The 18687-nt window shown below is 36.5% G+C and overlaps 1 protein-coding gene and 1 non-coding gene across 2 annotated transcripts in view; one reads left to right on the top strand and one right to left on the bottom strand.

Annotated features, from left to right (window-relative positions):
* SOS1 (SOS Ras/Rac guanine nucleotide exchange factor 1) overlaps positions 1 to 18687 on the top strand; it is a 142590-nt gene that overhangs the window by 44242 nt on the left and 79661 nt on the right. The window lies entirely within an intron of this gene.
* On the bottom strand, positions 10791 to 10899 carry LOC118008312. The gene has a single exon (XR_004678634.1). It is a non-coding gene; the product is annotated as a U6 spliceosomal RNA (small nuclear RNA).

Raw genomic sequence — 18687 nt, 5'->3', positions numbered from 1 at the left:
TTTTTTATGTTGTTTAATTGCTGTAGCTAGGACTTCTAGTACTGTGTTGAGTAAAAGTGGTGAGAGTGGACATCCTTGTTTTGTTTCTGACCGTAGGGGGAAAAGCTCTGTTTTTCACCCTTGAGTATGATGTCGGCTGTGGGTTTTCATATAAGGCCTTTATTGTGTTGAGGTGTGCTCCCTCTAGACCTACTTTGCAGAGGGTTTTTATCATGAATGGATGTTGTACTTTGTCACATGTTTTTTCTGCATGTATTAAAATGATCATATGGTTTTATCCTTCCTCTTATTGATGTGACGTATCACGTTGATTATTTTGTGAATATTGGACTACGCTTGCATCCTGGGAATAAGTCCCACTTGGTCATGGCAAATGATTTTTCTTTAATGTATTGTTGGATTCAGTTTGCTAATATTTTTTGATGATTTTTGCATCTATATTCCTGAGAGATACTTGCCTGTGGATTCTCTTTATTTGCAGTGTCTTTATCTGGTTTGGGTATCAGAATGATACTGGCTTCATAGAATGAATTTGGAAGTTTTCCTTCCTCTTATATTTTTTTGGAATAGTTTGAGAAAAATAGGCATTAACTCTTTAAATGTTTAGTAGAATTCTGTGAAGTCATCTGGTCCTGGACATCTGTTTTTGGGGAATTTTTTGATTACTGATTCAATTTCATTGCTGGTAATTGGTCTGGTCAAATTTTCTGTCTTTCCCTGCTTTAGTTTTGGTAAGTTTTATGTTTCTAGGAATTTATCCATTTCTTCTGAGTTTTCCCAATTTCTTGGCATATAAGTTTTTATAATATTTTGTTAACAGTTGTTTGTATTTCTGTGGTGTTAGTTGTTATTTCTCCTCTTTCATTGGTGATTTTGTTTATTTGGGTCTCCCCCCCCTTTTTTTGAGTCTGGCTAGAGGTTTATCAATTTTGTTGATCTTTTCAAAGAACCATCTCCTGGTTTTATTCATTGTTCTATTGTGTTTAGTTTCTATATCATTCATTTCTGCCCTAATCTTTAATATTCCCTTCATTTTCCTTCCTTTCCAGGGTATTGTTCTTTTTTCCAGCTCCTTTAGGTGTGAGATTAGGTTGTTTATTTGATATTCTTGCTTCTTGAGGAGGCCTGTATTGCCATAACCTTCCCTCTCAGACATTTTGGACTGTTGTGTTCTCATTTTCGTTTGTTTCCATGTAATTTTTGATGTCTTTGAAAAATTTTTTTTTTTTGGTTGACCCATTCATTGTTTGGTAGCACATTATTTTTTTTTTTTAAGGTTTTATTTATTTATTCATGAGAGTCAGAGAGAGAGAGAGAGAGAGGCAGAGGGAGAAGCAGGCTCCCCGCCGAGCAGGGAGCCCGATGCGGGACTCGATCCCGGGACTCCGGGATCATGACCTGAGCCGAAGGCGGACGCTTAACGACTGAGCCACCCAGGCGCCCCTCAGTTATTCTTTTATGAAAGGTAATAAACACAGTATAGAGTTGGGATTTCAGTAGCACTAGAAGATAGTCGTCTCCTAAATGCTTCTGAGTGTTTTTTTTTTTTTTAAGATTTTATTTATTTGACAGGGAGGGAGAGAGAGAGCGCGCGTGCGCACAAGCACGGGGAGTGGCAGGCAGAGGGAGAGGGAGAAGCAGGCTCCCTGCTCAGCAGGGATGCGGGGCTCGATCCCAGGACCCCGGGACCATGACCTGAGCCACCAGGCGCCCCTTGGTAGCACATTATTTAACCTCCATGTATTTGTGCTCTTTTCAGATTTTTTTGTGGTTGATTTCTAGTTTCATAGCATTGTGGTCAGAAAAGATGCGTGGTATGACTTCAGTTTTTTGTGTTTTGTTTTGTTTTTTGAATTTGTGGAGACTTATTTTGTGGCCTTACACTAGCTATTTCAATTTCGCTGTCTGCTAATTCCATCATCTTTGCCATTTTCTGGGTTCAGTTGATTAACTCCTCTTCTGCTCTTGGGTTATATTTTCTGCTTCTTTGCATGTGCTGGTAACTTTTGATTGGTTACAGAAATTGTGAGTTTTACATTGTTGGGTACTGGATTTTGTTATATTTTATGAATAGTGTTATATTTTGTTCTGACAAGTAATTAAGTTATTTAGGGTAAGTTTAATCCGTTTGAGACTTGCTTTAAGCTTTGGTAGAGCAGGTCCAAAGCAGGCTTTAGTTTTACTACTGAGACAGTATTTTCCTGAGAACTTTACATGATACCCCAGGTGTTAAGAGAGCTTCCCACCGTGGCTGATGGGAGCATGAACTAATCCTACTCCTGTGTGAGCTCCAGGAATTGTTTTGTCTGCAGCCCTTTTGGTGTTTCTTTCCTGGCCTTGGGGAATTTTTTCTCACATGTGCATATCCGTATTCAGCCATAGATTTGAGGGTACTCTGCAGATCTCTGGAGCTTCCTCTGTCTTGGGAAGTCCTCTCCATTTTAGTGCCCTATTGCACATATTTAGCCACCTTGCCCTGCATGATTTCTGTCTCCTGAATTTGAGATTGCTGGGCTCCCTGGAGACCTTGTTCTGCTCTCTCCCTGCTCAGTGGCCTAAAAACCGCCTCCAGGCGGAAGCTGACCAGTTAGAGTTCACCTCATTTGTTTCCCTTCTCTTTAGGCATCGTAGTTTGAACTGCCTGTTTCCCAATATCTGAAAATCTTTGTTTCATATATTTGGTTTTATAAATTATTCCAAATGGGAATAATGCTTTTACCAATTCCCTAACAGGTAACAGTTTTTAGCAGGGACCTGTTCCTTTTGTTGCAACTGCTGGAAGTGGGTAGGAAAACCAGAAACTGGGAAAGGGAGAGTTATTAGAGGCAGGTAAAGTGGTGAGGAACATTAGGAAACTAAATGACCTGTCCTCTTAAATGTCAACACCAGGAAAGACAAAGAAAGACTGAGGAACTGTTCCAGATAGAAGGAGACTAAGGAGGCATGAAATTGGAATGCAGTAGATGATCCTGATCAGGAAAAAGCAGTCTCTATAGAGAATATTGTTGGGACAATCACTGAAATTTGAAAGAGGTCTGGAGATTAGAGAGTAGTATTGTATCAATGTTAGTTTTCTGAATTTAATAGTTTTACTATGATGATGTAAATGAAAATCCTTGTTCTTAGGAAATGCACACTGACTCACTGAAATGTTTGGGGCAAAGGGGATGATGTATGCAAATTGCACTCAAGTAATTATGAAGAAATATACACACATACGTGTATGTAGGTATGTTTATATGTATAGAGAGACAAGGACAGAGACAAAGACAGACAGTAGATGATATAGCAAATATGGCAATATCTAAAAATTGGTGAATCTACATGAAAGATATATGGGAATCCTTCCACTGTTTTTGAAACTTTTCTGTGAAAAGTTTTTGAAAAAACTTTTTCTTCAGAAGCAAGTTTCTGAAACTACTTGGAAACTTTTCTGGTAAAAAAAAAATTATATTTGTGCTTGCATGTTTTTGTATGGAGAATCTCTGGAGGAATAAATAAGACACTGATAAAAATTGTACCTATTAGGGAATTGGTAGAAGCACTATAGCTATTCATTAATTGGTCTTCTCAAAATAGTCTGAGTTTTGCAGCATTTAAAGGTCTTGGACAATGGTTTTTGTTTTGCCTTATCTTCATCTGCTTGCTGCTTGGTTGTAGGTGCTACCAAGATTCCATCCTCTCCTTCACTGCTCTGTGGTCTTAACCCTGGAGTGAGAGATTTTATCCACCCTTAGTTTGTACAATTTCCTGTGAGTGATTGGGTGAACTCTAGATCCATGTCTTTGGCCTTAACTTCTTTCTTGAGCTTTAAGACCTGGCTAGATTTCTAGTTATTCTCAGGTAAATTAAGAGTAAATTTTGATTATTACATTAAGATATCTTTTTAAAAAAAATTATTTGTCTATTCTTCTTTATTCTTTCCTTAACATAGATCTAGTTTTCCTTTGCCAAAAATACAGAGGAAAATGAGGAAAAAGACCCAGTAACACAAGTCTAACCTAGAGCAAAGAATGTAAGTTCTGTGAGGACTAGAACTTTGTCTTTTCTGCTTTTCCCAAATGCCTACTACACTGCTGAGCATATATGTGGGCTGCTCAACAAATAATTTGTTGTATGAATGAAAGAATTGTAAGGGGAAGGTTAGAAGAACTACCAGACATTCTATCAGGCTAATGTGGTCTATAGTGTTAACTCTGATGTTTATATAGTAGTGTTTGTTTTATTTCTCTTCCTCCTGCGGTTTGAATCATTTTGCTATTCTCCCATATAAATTTAGATTTTGAACAAGTTTTGTAAAGTACCTAACTATCCTGTCCCTTGGCTACATAATAGCTGAGGGCTTAAGTCCTTATTTGATTTGATTTACATTAACATTTACATGCGTAACAAGGCAAAGAAGCTGGGCACCTGTGCTTAATTAGTCCAAAACTTGATTATTCTTAGTACTTTGTCAGCTTTTTGAACTTTTGATGTGATACATTGTAATTTCAAGCTATTTTTTTTTTTTTTTTTTTTTTTTTTTGAGGCAGAGAGAGAACAGGAGCATGGGGAGAGGGGCAGAGGGAGGGGAAGGGCAAGAAGCAGACTCCCCACTGAGCAGGGATCCCCACGTGTGGCTTGATCCCAGGACCCTGGGATCATGACCTGAGCCGAAGGCAGCCACTTAACCAACTGAGCCCAGGTGTCCCTCAAGCTATTTTGTAAGGCAGCCTCCTTAGGTGGGACGTTAGGATACCAAGTCACTTCTGGCTCTTTCTTTCCAACACTTAAGATTTTATGATTGTATGTGTTTGTGTTTCCTTTCTTCAGCTTTACTCTTAACTCTTAAATAGGTATTATTGTCTGTATCCTTTTTATATAACCTAGGAGAGTATTCTTTATAGAGAGGGTTCAATAAATGTTTTTAATAAAAAATCCAGAAACTTGTGAATAGTCAGATACTATATTTATGAATTAAAAATCAGGGAAATTGTCAAAAATTTTATAACATGGATTAAATATTTGCAAATATTTAAAAATCAAAAATCTCCTAAGATAAATAGAAGTAATCTATACATATAAAGTTATAGAACCTTTTATTCTTATCTTAATTATATATACATAGGCCTAAACACAAGTTTTCTTCCCCCACCAAAGTTAACAAATTTTGGTTCCATTTTTAGAATTTTAAATGAGATTTATGAGGAAGTCAGTACAACCCAATTTTATTAGTTGTGTAATTAATCAGAGTGAAAGACCAGGATTTCTTCACTATTAATTGATGTTTCCATAAAAATTACAAAACAGACAAGTAACCAATTAAATTCTGACTACAGAACATAGTATGGATTTTACTTCATTAATAAATGCAGGAAAAAAAGACTAAGCCACTTTACAGTGTCACTGTGTAATGTCTTTTTCTAATTTTGGTCAATTTGTTAAATTTCTCATTCCCATTTAATTCCATTTAATTGAAATTAAAAACAAAAAGAATATTTGGGTTTTTAAAAAAGCTTTTATGACCCAAATCATCAGAACTTTTTAACTTAACAATTATGAATATTCTTTGCTAACAAACAAGCACTATCTTATGTTATTGCTATGGAAAAATTATTCTGTAGGTTGTATTTCAACCTTTATTGACAGATAGTAGATTCTAATTTGGTTAATACTAGGCTATATATTGCAAACATTTACAGTTAAGAACTCGTAGGGGTGCCTGGTGGCTCAGTCAGTTAAATGTCTGTCTGCCTTTGGCTCGGGTCATAATCTCAGGGTCCTGGGATCAAGCTCCGTGTCAGGCTCCCTGCTCAGCAGGGACTCTGTTTTCCCTTTCCCTCAGCCCCTTCCTCCTGCTTCTGCTCGCTCGCTCTCTCTCAAATAAACAAATAAAATCTTGAAAAAAAAAAAAATAGAACTTGTAAAATCTCATATGCCTGTTTGCCAGGGCCAGGTTTATAGTTGCATCAGTTTATTTGTGTTGCTCAATCTCATCATCCAAATTAACAATAAAGATATTTCGTTACTTGTAAAAGTTATATATTATTTATATTTTGTAACACTTATTGAAGAAAATACTTAAAACTTCCAAGACTAGAAAAATAGTTTTAAATATTACTCATAATCTTTTAATTTAAAAAAAATTTTAAGTATATCATACATTTAAAGAATGCATGTAACTTACACATTCAGTTTAAAATGAACACCTAGGTACATAACACATGGTTTAAGATATAATTTATTTCTAATACTTTAAAAGGCTCCTGTGTTTCCCTACCTAATTGCATGTCCTCTCCCATCACCTGGAAGTAAGAATTTACTGAGTTTTGGGTTAATCGAATCCAAAACATTTCTTTACAGTTTTATCACAAATGTATAAATTCCTGAACGATGCATGGTTTGGTTTTGCCTTTTTTCTGATCTTGATATAAATGGAATCATATTGTTTATATTAATCTGTAACTTACATTTTTGCCCAATATTATGATTTTGAGTCCTTTATGTTATTCTGTGTAGCTTTTAGTTCACTCATTTTCATTGATATAATATTCCATTTTGTGAATTTACTACAATGTATTTACCCATTCTGAGGTTGCTAGACATTGGAGTTGTTTCCAAGTTTTGCTTTTCAAGCATTACTTACTGTTAACATTTTTCTAAAGATTTTATTTGAGAGAGAGAGCATGAGCAGAGACATAGGGATAGGGAGAGGCAAGACTCCCCACTGAGCAGGGAGCCCGATGCGGGGCTCAATCCCAGGACCCTGGGATCATGACCTGAGCCAAAGGCTGACGCTTAACTGATTGAGCCACCCAGGCTCCCCAGTATTCTCAAACTTCAATCCAAAAAGGTCATGTTGTTTATTTCCACCAGTAATGAATGAAAATTCCCATTTCTTCATATCTTCACCAACACTTGACTCTCAGACTTTTAAATTTTTGTCAAAATAGTAAGACCTGAAATTATATTTCATAGTTTTAATTTATATTTACCTGAATACTTTACAAGGTAGAAGCTGAGCACCTTGTTATTATTTATGGGGCAATTGTGTTTCCTCTTACATGAAATGCCTTTACATGTCTTTTTACCCGTTTAAAAAAATGGGGTGTTGATTTTTATTAATACTTTAAAGTTCTTTATTTATCCTGGATATTTATACTTTGTAGATTATATGTGCTCCATTTATTTTCTCCCAGTGTGTGACTTAGCTTTGTACTTTTTGTGTTTTCTTTGATGAAGCAGTAGTTCTTAATTTAAGAAGTTGAATTATTATTTTTCTTTGTTTTGTACTTTTTGTGTCTTTTCAAAGAAATTCTTTCCTGCCTCAAGTTATAAAGATGTTCTTCTGTACTTTTTTTAAAGGTTTCTAAATCTTTTGTTCATCACAATTATGTATTTGATCCATCTTTGATTTTTTTTTATATGGTTTGTATCTTAGTCCATTCATTTTCTGTAACAGAATACCATAGACTTGGGTGTCTTATAAACAACAGAAATCTATTTCTCACAGTTCTGGGACATAGGGAGTCCAAAATCAAGGCAGATTTGGTGTCTGATGAGGGCCTGCAACCTGGTTCTTAGAGAGCCACTTTCTCTCGGCATCATCACATGGTGTGAGGGTCCAGGGAGCTCTCTGGTTTTTTATTTATTATTGCTTTTTATTTCTTTTTTTTAGGTAATGCTGTTTTAATGTATCTTTCTCCCCTCACCCCCAGTTTCTTACTTTGGATGCTTAGCCCATTCATTTTTATCCTTTCTTCTCTTATAACATAAACATTAAAGCTTTAAGTTTCCTTCTAGTACTACTTCAGCCACAACCCACACTTTTAAAAATAAACTTTTTACTTTACAACAGTTTTATATTTACAGGAAAGTTGCAAAGATAATACAGAAAATTCCTGTAAATTCCTTACCTAATTTCTCCTTTTTTTTTTTTTTTAAAGATTTTATTTATTTGAGAGAGAACATGAGGGGGGGGGGGCCTTGATTCCAGGTCCCTGAGATCATGGCCTGAGCCGAAGGCTGATGCTTAACCAACTGAGCCACCCAGGCGCCCCCTAATTTCTCCTTATTAATGCCACATGTCACTGTGGTACATATGTCACAACTAAAAAAATCAACATTAGTACATTATTATTTACTGAACTTGCCACCTTATTCACGTTTTGCCAGTGTTCCCCCCAGTGTCATTTTTTGCTTCAGAATCCCACCCAGGATACCACATTACATTTAGTCATCTTGTTTCCCTTGCCTCCTCTGGTCTGACAGTTTCTCAGACTTCCCTTGCCCTTGATGACTTGTGCTCTTTTGCTCTCTCTGTCAAATAAATAAATAAAATCTTTTTTTAAAGGAAATATCTATATTTCATATAGATATGAAAAGAGACAATCTCCCTTTATTTAGGAAAATAAATATATATTTATGTTTCATATATCTATCTGTATCTATATCAGAATGGCCTCATGGATATTTATTTATTTTGTACTTTGGGTTATAATCCAGTACTCTATTATTTTCTTGCTGAAATTGTACCAGCTTTGATCATTGAGAGCTCTCTGATGTTGGCTCCTGTGTTGTTTTTCCCTTTCTTTCATTCCTTCTTTTTTCCCCCCTGTGTCTTTTTGACATACCCACTCTTTTGGTTTTTGAGCACTTCTTTACTTTCCAGTGCTGCAGCATGCTCTAGGCTCATTCTGTATATTCCTTCCCCAGACCTAGAATCAGCCATGTCTCCAAGTAACCCATCTTTCTCTTTTGGAGAATGGTGTTGGAAACCAAGATCAGGGCACTGGATGTACTCATTGTTACTGAGGTATGTATATGTACCTTTAGGCCCTTTTAGCGACTGAACTAGGAAATACATGTACTTAACAGTACACATAGGCACATACTATATGCACGTAATGGTAACATGTAGGTATATTGATTGATTTTTGTTGTTCTATTTGATAAGATTTGATTTTAGTGCCTTTTTTTAAGGACTCATTTTAGGTTGTGGACAGGGTAGGGAACCTAGTTGAAGGTAATTTTATGACATTGATATCTTGTCTTTTTTATGAAAAGGTCTTTTTTTGGGGCGCCTGGCTGGCTTAGTCGGAGTGTGTGACTCTTGGTCTAGGGGTTGTGAGCCCCACGTGGGTGTAGAGATTACTTAAATAAATCTTTAAAAAGAAAAATGTCTTTTTACCAAGACCCTTTTTAAGACAGAAATAATCCTTAAGGCATGGACATTTTGTTTCCAAAGTCCCATAACTGAACTGTTTAGAATATAGAATAAAATTTCCCTTAGCATCAAATATATTAAATGTAGTTTAATTTTTTTAGCATGGCCTACAGAAATCTTTTACATTGTGTCTCTTCCCTACCTCACCTCCTACCATCTTCCCATCATGCTTCCTTATATTCTAATCATACCAAACTGCTTGGTATTTCCTAAACGGCAGTATGCACTCTCATATCTCTGTGTGTTTATTTATAGTATTCCTGCCAGATTGCCCTCCTTATTGATTCCATCCAGAAGATTTCCATTCATTTTTCAAAAGTCAGCTCAGGTTATAGATCTTCTATCAACCCCCCTCTTAACTTCTCCAGATATATTTAGGACTGATTTTAGGAGTTCCTTCTTCTATGTTAATATTTCTCAAAGTGTGATCTCAGGACCACTTACAAGAATTTCCTCCGAGGTATTTTGTTAAAGATGCAGATCGTGGGGCCCAACCCCAGATCTTTGCAAAGGGAATAGTAGGAGTGGGGTGAATTTGCATTGGTGATAATCTCTGTAAGTGATACACAATATTTTTATATCCCACTCCAGTATTTTTAAATGAAAAATTTAAAACATACACAAAGTAGACAGAACAAATCTTCATGTGCCCATCACCTGAAGTTACCTAGATTTTGCCACATTTACTTCATCTTCATCCACCTTCCTTTTTATTTTTCCTGAAGTACTTTAAAGCAAATCGCATTCATCAGGGGTCATTTCCTCCCTGCATATTTCAAAATGCATTTTTTCTTATATAACTGTAATACCATTATCATAGTTATCAAAATTAACAATTTCTTGGTGGCACCTAATAATACCAGTCAAAATTCAAATTCGTCCATTTTTTCTGAGAAGTGTTTTTGCAGTTGGTTTATTGGAATCAGAAGCCAAACAAGGACTGCATATTAAATGTAGTTATTACATCTCTTAAATTTCTTTAATTTACAGACCCTCCTCTCCCAATTGACTTGTTGCAGGAACTGGGTCAGTTGTCGTGCAAGATGTTCAACATTCTGGGTTTTTCTGTTTACTTTCTTAGTGTAATGTCTAACTTATATGTGTCATAGTTTCTGTAAATGGATATTAGCTTTTGAGTCTTGATTAGATTTATTTTTAGCTTTTTTGGCAAGACTACTTCACAAGTGGTGCTATGGCTTTACACGGCGTCAAGTCTGGCCCCAGTTTTAGTGACGCTAACTTAAGATTGATCGGGGATTCAGCACACGACAGCCTTAGCCCTTCTTTATAAGGATGAACTCTTCATGTAATGGTTTCATCTGTTGACGATTAATATCGGAATTTATGTTGCTCAAGTTGCAAATGGATGGTTTTCGAACCCTGCATTCCTTTTGCATTTGTTACCTGGAATCCTTCTACAAGGAAGAATTCCTCGCCAACTTGGGTTGTTTGGTTATCCTAGCGTCTAGTTCAGACAGGAAAAGAAGGGTGTATATTAATTCTTTCAGGATAAAGAATTGGTGCCCCAGTTATTTCCAGTGCCGTTTAATGAGCTTGGTATTTTTTAAAACATCATTTTAACCTCATTGGTTTTTATAGATTCAGTGTATTTCACATGTCATCCTTGCGCAGGGGCCATGCGAATCTGCTCTGTATCATTCCAAATTTAGTATGTGTGCTGCCAAAGCAAGCACAGGTTCAACATATTTCTGTTAGTTAGAGTTGATTTGGCTTTTGAATTAGCCCATATTTTGCAAGTGAAGAGCCTTTTCATGATATTCCTGTGTTTTGTTTTGTTTGTTATGACCCATTCACCTCTGAGAGCTTCCATGCTTTCTGGTACAATAAGGTGTCCCAGGCTTATACTGTCATTTACAATTTGGTTTTGAATGAAGAGTTAAATGTGTGTTTTAAAAATTCTGTGCATGAATATTTCCTACTATAATTGAAAATTTCTTCAGATGGTATGAGATAAAATTTTTCAGTAACTGTGTTTCTTATAAAGTTGTTGCTGTATGTTAGCTATATCTTTTTTTCATTGCTTTTATTTTTAAAATTACAGTTTAAGTTATCTTTATTTTTGTACATGCATCTTTTTGGCCATATGTAGTAGTCCAAAGCTACTTCTACAGTGTACGCAGGTCCTCAGATTATTTATTTATTTATATTTTGCTCACATGACCAAATATGTGATGAGTAGTCTTAAATAATTTTTAGTTATTTCAGTTAATTTATTGCAATTATTAAACATTAGTAAAAGAGAAAAATCATGAAAATTGGGTCTAAGTTATTTGCAAATATTCATTAAATAAGCCCTCTTCACTTCCTATAGTTATAACAGCTAGTAGGTTAATAAGTAAATATATCTCTCCCATAAACACCCAGTAGTTAGGTAGTTTTGCTACTTGAGCATTTGAAACACTAGTAGGGCAAATAATTCTCTACAACCAAAAAAATTAAATACAATAAAAATTTGAAAACCACTTGATAAAAAAACAATTTCAGCTTTGTTTCACTACATAAGCTTACACTGAGGTGTTCGATTTGAATTTCTTATCTTTTCTGCAAAATATTATCCTCTTCTAGTATTTACTGGTTAAGTTGGTGGTTCTCTCCCCCAAAATAGTTATCCAAACACACATCCTCACTTTCCCACCTCCCACTGTTTCTGCCTTGGTTCAGGCCTCCACTGTTTCTTTTTCCAGAGACTGTAACATCCTTCCAACTAGTTTTGCTTCCTTCAGCCTCATCTTCATTTCAACTCATTCTTCATACTGATACCAGAGAGATTCTTCAGCAGAGAGATCTAATTATGTCAATGTCTTGTGTAAAACCTTTCTACTTCCCTGGTCACTTCCCCACTTCTTAACATTAAACACAAGCCTGCCCTTCCCAGGCTTAGCCTTCCCTACGTGTGCTCTTTGACCCAACTCTTGAAAGTTTTTCCAACATATCATTTGGTCTTGGCCTCTATAGTTCTTTATGCTAGCTTTTTTAGTAAAAGCCCTGTTTCCTTATATGATGCCTTTACACTTATTCATTCTTTATGCCCCAGTTCATGTGTGCTTTACTTGGGAAGACTTTTTTTTTTTTTAAGAGACCATGCAAGCTGGAGGAGAGGGAAGGGGCAGAGGGAGAGAGAGAATCTTAAGCAGGCTTCACACCCAACATGGGGCTCGATCTCACAACCCTGAGATCATGACCTAAGCCAAAATCAAGAGTCAAAAGCTTAACCGACTCAACCACCCAGGCACCCCACTTGGGAAGACTTCTGATATTCCTCAGACTCATCAGCAAGGGTCACTCTTTTTTTTCTTTTTTTTGGTCATCACTGTACCTTAAATATAACTCCATTTTAGCCCCATCACACTGTGTTAAGTCAGTTGTGTATATGTCTAGCTCATCTGTGATCTGAACTCTTTGTGAGGGTAGATGTTATGTCCTTATTCCTCTTTGTGTCCCCAGCAAATAAGGGGAACTCTGGAAAGAAAAAAGATTGTTATGTATATGGGTCTAAACGCTAATTTACAGTCTCTAAGAAATGAGAAAATATTTTTAGTCAATTTAATTATAGAAAAGATTTAAGTTCTCTGATTTGTTTTCTTTTTGTCTCTTTTAATTTTTTTACAAAGGATTTTTGCTTTAATATTTAAATCTATGAATGAGGAAAGATAAGCACCTAAAACAAAATGTTGGCTAAATAATCATTGTAACATTGAGAAAGAAATGTAATGATCCAGATCTTTATTATTTGCTATGGTAAAGATTTTGAGAATACAAGTTTTATTTTATATTCTCCTGTTATATTTATAAATAAAAGTAGCAGATCTGGGCTCAAGATAGGACAAAATACACTCTAGAAGCCTTCCTAATTCTTCAGAGAGCCATTAGCTAGAAAAAGCTATGAAAAATTCATCCGAATTCAGCATAGTGTTTTCTGGCAGTTTACCCAAGGGGTTGCTGAATACACTTAGAGGACTCATGTATCAGACAACTAGGAATTGATATAGACCTGATCCCTTTGTTTTTACAGATTCCACAAAATCTGGCAATAATAGCCAACAAAGCTGCTTCTGAATCTGTTAGAAACCACTAGAGACAAAACGGACTGTCAAGATAGATGCAGGCAGGCTTTAAAGAAGGTTTAAAATTCAATGTTGCATCTTTAGTTGAATATGATGATTATACCTTAAAAGAATTACTCACTGTCATGATCACATAAAATTCTTATTCATGGCTATCATTAATTCTTTACTGAAGTTCTTATATTTGCTTCACTTAAATTACCTAAAGTAATTATATTTTAAAAGTATATGAAGTTTTTGATATCAATAAATGTAAATATAAAATATAAGTTTTTTGAAAACTGTATATAAGGGAAAACCCACATTTGGTATATAAACCCAATTCTGAATGCCTACACACACACACACACACACACACACACACCACTACACAGCCTCAGTGAATATCAGCTGTAGATGACTTCTGAAGGCTGTCATAAGAGTTGGCAGTGTAACCTATTCTGTATGGTCTTGAATAATTTGGATCATTTGATCTATTAAATACCTTGAGTACCACTTAAATGGAATGGAACACTTTAGCTGTAACACTATCTCATAGAAAAGAAGTGTTTTTTATTCTGTCTGTATAGGAAATGTAGTACTACTTCTGTCTGCTCATTAAAGCTCTTAACAGCATCTTCCTTAAAAGAATAAAGAGCAAAGTCTGTATTTCAGGAATTGGTCTTCTTGTCTTGAAACATTTACTGTTGTCCATGCTTCTCAGTCAGAGGTTTACTTCAAAACCTTGTCTCTTGTATGAATGAACCTTGTGATCCTAATTTGATAGGTTTAAGATATGGTAAAGGGTAGGGGTGCCTGGGTGGCTCAGTCGTTAGGCGTCTGCCTTAGGCTCAGGTCATGATCCCAGGGTCCTGGGATCGAGCCCCACATGGGGCTCCCTGCTCAGTGGGGAGCCTGCTTCTCCCTCCCCCACTCTCCCTGCTTGTGTTCCCTCTCTCGCTGTCTTTCTCTCTCAAATAAATAAATAAAATCTTTAAAAAAAAAAAAGATATGGTAAAGGTTACAGAAACTTAGAAGAAAAGCTGACATCATGCATTATTTTCTGTTTAAGCCTAATTCTTTGTGTGATTAATTTAACTAATAGGTTTTATTTGGCTATTAGTAACTATCAGTGAATAAAATGGTTTGAATTTAAATTTCTAAAATTTTATGCATCATGCAAGGTGTCAAACTTAGCCAACATTTGAATTATATTTGCCTGAATTATAAGCAGTATCAGGTTTGTTTGTTTAAACCATAGCATTTCACCACTCTGGTTATATACAGTTCATTTGATTCTACATAATAACCATCTATTTTAGTTCTGTCTTTATATGTTGAATGGTTTCTGCTTTAAGGGTTTATGCTCCTGAAATCATCCAAATTCTAGCCTTACCACTATCCCTTTTCAGTCTTAATTTTAAGGAAGAAATATCTTATTCCTTTTACCCCTGCAGCCCCAAAGCTTTGAGTATACCATGAATGTCACGGATTTAGAGTGAAAAGTAAAGAGAATATGATTCTAGAACTAGATAAACAAGGCCCTGCCCAATTAGATCATCACTGTCCATCCAGTAGACAAGGGAACATATAATTATAATTCAGTATGACAAACTGATAACAAAAATGTGATATCCAGTACAAGCATTAGCAGGGTATAAGGCCCCTATAAGCAGAGACTGTTTTTGGTTTATCACTATGTATCCAAAACCAACAGAGTCTGATACTTAATGGAGTCAATAAATCATTTAAATGAATAAGATTAATTCTACCTTAGAAAGAGGCAAGAAATAAAGAAATCTTCCCAAATGAGGTGAGATCTGGGCTTTGAAAGTCAGACAGGCAGATGAAAGGGTAAGAGAATGAATGATAGGCATGCATGCCATGTTTTAGCAAACTGCAGATAGTTTGAATTGCTTCAGCATAAAGTGTAAATTGAAGAGCAGCCGGAGATGGAGATATATTAGTGAAGAATTATGTTGTTTCCATGGGTTTCTTTGAAAAACAAAGAACATTTAAAAACAATAATCTGATTAATTTACACTTTCCAGAACACTTTCTAAAATGTGTTTCTGTGTACCTAAACCTCAAAGGGCTTTGATATTTTTAAAAGTTAATTAAGATTATTGTTGATTAAATTTTTTTTGAAAGATTTTATTTATTTATTTGACAGAGACACAGTGAGAAAGGGAACACAAGCAGGGGGAGTGGGAGAGGGAGAAGCAGGCTTTCCCCAGAGCAGGGAGCCCGATGCGTTGCTCGATCCTGGGACCCTGGGATCATGATCTGAGCTGAAGGCAGATGCTTAACGACTGAGCCACCCAGGCACCCCTGATTAAATATTTTCATTTTAATATTATCTCTAGCATTTTAGCTATATGTCAGACTTTTAATAAATTTATAATTTTATAAATTTTACTTTATAATTTTGAATGAAAATGATTTTACCTTTTCAGATTATAGAGATTTATAGTGCTGCATTTGCATTTAATGCCAATGTTTATTAAAGTGTGACAGCACACTTCAAGCCAAGTGTCCTATGGAAGCCCACTATGTGATTAGATACAGTTTGTGGTCATTTTCCTTATGCTCATGGGGCTACTAGGACACTCCTCAGACTCCAAATTTGACAGTCAAGGGTTTAGTGGAAAGAGCTATGGCCCATACACCAGGAGGCCCAGGTTCAGTATTCATAGCATTGCTAGTTAGCTATAGGATCATGGGTGTTTCCTTTTTCTCATTTGCTAAATAGTGGGGCTGAGTTAGATGACTTCTAAAGTCCCTTTTATTTCTAAAATTCTGTGGTTTTGTAAATCTGTAGCTATAGTTCATATGATTCTGGAGCCTTGGACAGGAATGTAACCCCTAATTATAGCTACATTTTCCAGTACAACATTTTGTGAAAACAGGGGCTGTCTATACTGTGTTTTGTTTTGTTTTTTAAGTTTTTATTTATTTATTTGACAGAGAGAGACAGCGAGAGAGGGAACACAAGCAGGGGGAGCGGGAGAGGGAGAAGCAGGCTTTGTGCTGAGCAGGGAGCCCAGTGCGGGGCTCGATCCCAGGACCCTGGGGTCACAACCTGAGCCAAGGGCAGATGCCTAACAACTGAGCCACCCAGGCGCCCCTATACTGTGTTTTCTAAAATATACTTTCATTTTGGGGCACCTGGGTGGCTCAGTCAGTTAAGCGTCTGCCTTCAGCTCAGATCATGATCTAGAGTCCCAGAATCAAGCCCTTCATCAGGCTCCCCACTCAGCAGGGAGTCTGCTTCTCCCTCTAACCCTCCCCCTTCTCATGTACTCTCTCTCTCAGATAAATAAATAAAATCTTTAAAAAAATAAAATATACTTTCATTGTTTTTAATTTAGCTGTATGTGTGAGATACAGCTTTTCTTTTTATAAGTGCTTTTTAAAAAAAAAAAATTATTTTTTATTTTTAAGGCATCTCTACACCCAGTGTGGGGCTTGAACCTTACAACCCAGAGATCAGGAGTCACATGCTCCACTAACTGAGCCAGCCAGGTGCCCTGAGATATAGTTTTTCTTATTAAACTTTTATAATTAAAAGTTCCTTTTTCTCCCCAAGTTATAGTAGAGATTTTGGTAGGATAGGTGGAGATATCTAGCAAGTGATTTGAAGTGTGTGTCTAAAACTCAGGAGAGAAGTCAGGACTAGAGGTAGATTTGGAGTCATCTACGTAGATTATAGTTTAAAATGTGGAAGTAGGGGCGCCTGGGTGGCTCAGTTGGTTGGGCGACTGCCTTCGGCTCAGGTCATGATCCTGGAGTGCCGGGATCGAGTCCCACATCGGGCTCCCTGCTCAGCAAGGAGCCTGCTTCTCCCTCTGACCCTCCCCCCTCTCATGCTCTCTCTATCTCATTCTCTCTTTCAAATAAATAAATAAATAAATAAAATCTTCAAAAAAGTGGAGGTAAATGAGATTGGGGGGACGAACAGAAGAAGGGAGTAAACAAACAAGGATAGAATCACACTTCAGAGGTAGAGGAAAATAGGAAACTCCACAAGAAAATGGAAAAGGCACAGGAAATAAGAGAGGTAGAATAGATTGTGTCATTGATAAGAGAAGAGAATAAACCAATGGTTGCCAGAGGGAAGGGGTTAGGGGATGGGCTAAGTGAGTGAAGGGGAATGGGAGATACTTCTGGTTCTGGAATGAATAATCAAGGGAATAAGAGGCACAGCATATGGAATATAGTCAATGATATTATAGTAGTGTGGTGACAGATGGTAACTACACTTGTGAGCGTAGCATGAGGTATAGAGAAGGTGAATCACCTAAAACCATTGTAACATTGTGTGTCACCTATCCTCAAATAAGTAAATTAATAAAACATTTGTCAAGTTCCAGTTTAAAAACAAAAAGGTGGGTTTAGTCTTGTTAAGTGTTGAAGGGAAATAAGTTTACATTAGTTATACACATTAGTTAGAGTATGATGGCATGGAGAATAGCAAGCACTGAGCTGAGAAACACAAATTCTGGGCTCTAAGTCCAAACTGTGTTCATTATTTTAATTGTACATCCATTCAGTCATCTAATAGGGTAGAGAGATTGATAAACAAATCAGTTACAAACAGGTTGGTAATTGTTATACCGAATATGACCAAAAATGATTGGACAAATGATTTAAGCCTTTTGGGGCTTAGTTTCTTCATCTATAAAATAATAATAAATTGCTTTAAACCTCGTACTTGATGTAGCACTCCCTGCCACAGTTGTGGATTGTTGTATTATCTGCCTCTAAAGTATTTTTCCTTAAAAAGTATTTTAAATGCATATGTATGTATGTATATATACATAACTTTTTAAAAGATTTATTTATTTATTTGAGAGAGAGCACGTGAGTGCACACAAATGGGGCGGGGGAGGCAGAGGGAGAGAGACAGTCCCAAGCAGACGCCCCACTGAGTGCAGGGCCTGATGTAGGGCTTGATCTCTCAACCTATGAGATCAGGACCTGAGCCGAAATCACAGCACGTTAAGTATCTGCCTTTGGCTCAGGTCATGATCCCAGGGTCCTGGGATCAAGCCCCACATCGGGCTACCTGCTCCGCGGGAAGCCTGCTTCTCCCTCTCCCTCTGCCTGCCACTCCCCCTGCTTGTGCTCTCTCTCTGTCTCAAATAAATAAAATAAAATCTAAAAAAAATAAATAAAAGCAGGGAATAGTTGTGACCCCCATAGTGAGTGGCAAAGGATGCAAGTGACGACTATTGTGCTGGTTATTAAAATGTAAGTTCTACAGAGGCCAGTGACCTGATGGGCCTCCAAAGAAATGACTGAGGAAAATGAAAGTAAATGAGTGACCACTAAGTTATCTTCCTTAAGCAGAGACAGTCACAGATTGTCAAAAGTGACTATTTTGTGTCCTTTGATATAAGGTGACTTTGTATTCAA

The sequence above is a fragment of the Mirounga leonina genome, unplaced genomic scaffold (assembly GCF_011800145.1).
Source record: "Mirounga leonina isolate KUSES-001 unplaced genomic scaffold, KU_Mleo_1.0 Mir_125, whole genome shotgun sequence".
NCBI classification, from domain to species: domain Eukaryota; kingdom Metazoa; phylum Chordata; class Mammalia; order Carnivora; family Phocidae; genus Mirounga; species Mirounga leonina.
Note: the sequence above shows the minus strand (reverse complement) of the source record. Positions and strands in the feature narration are given on the sequence as shown.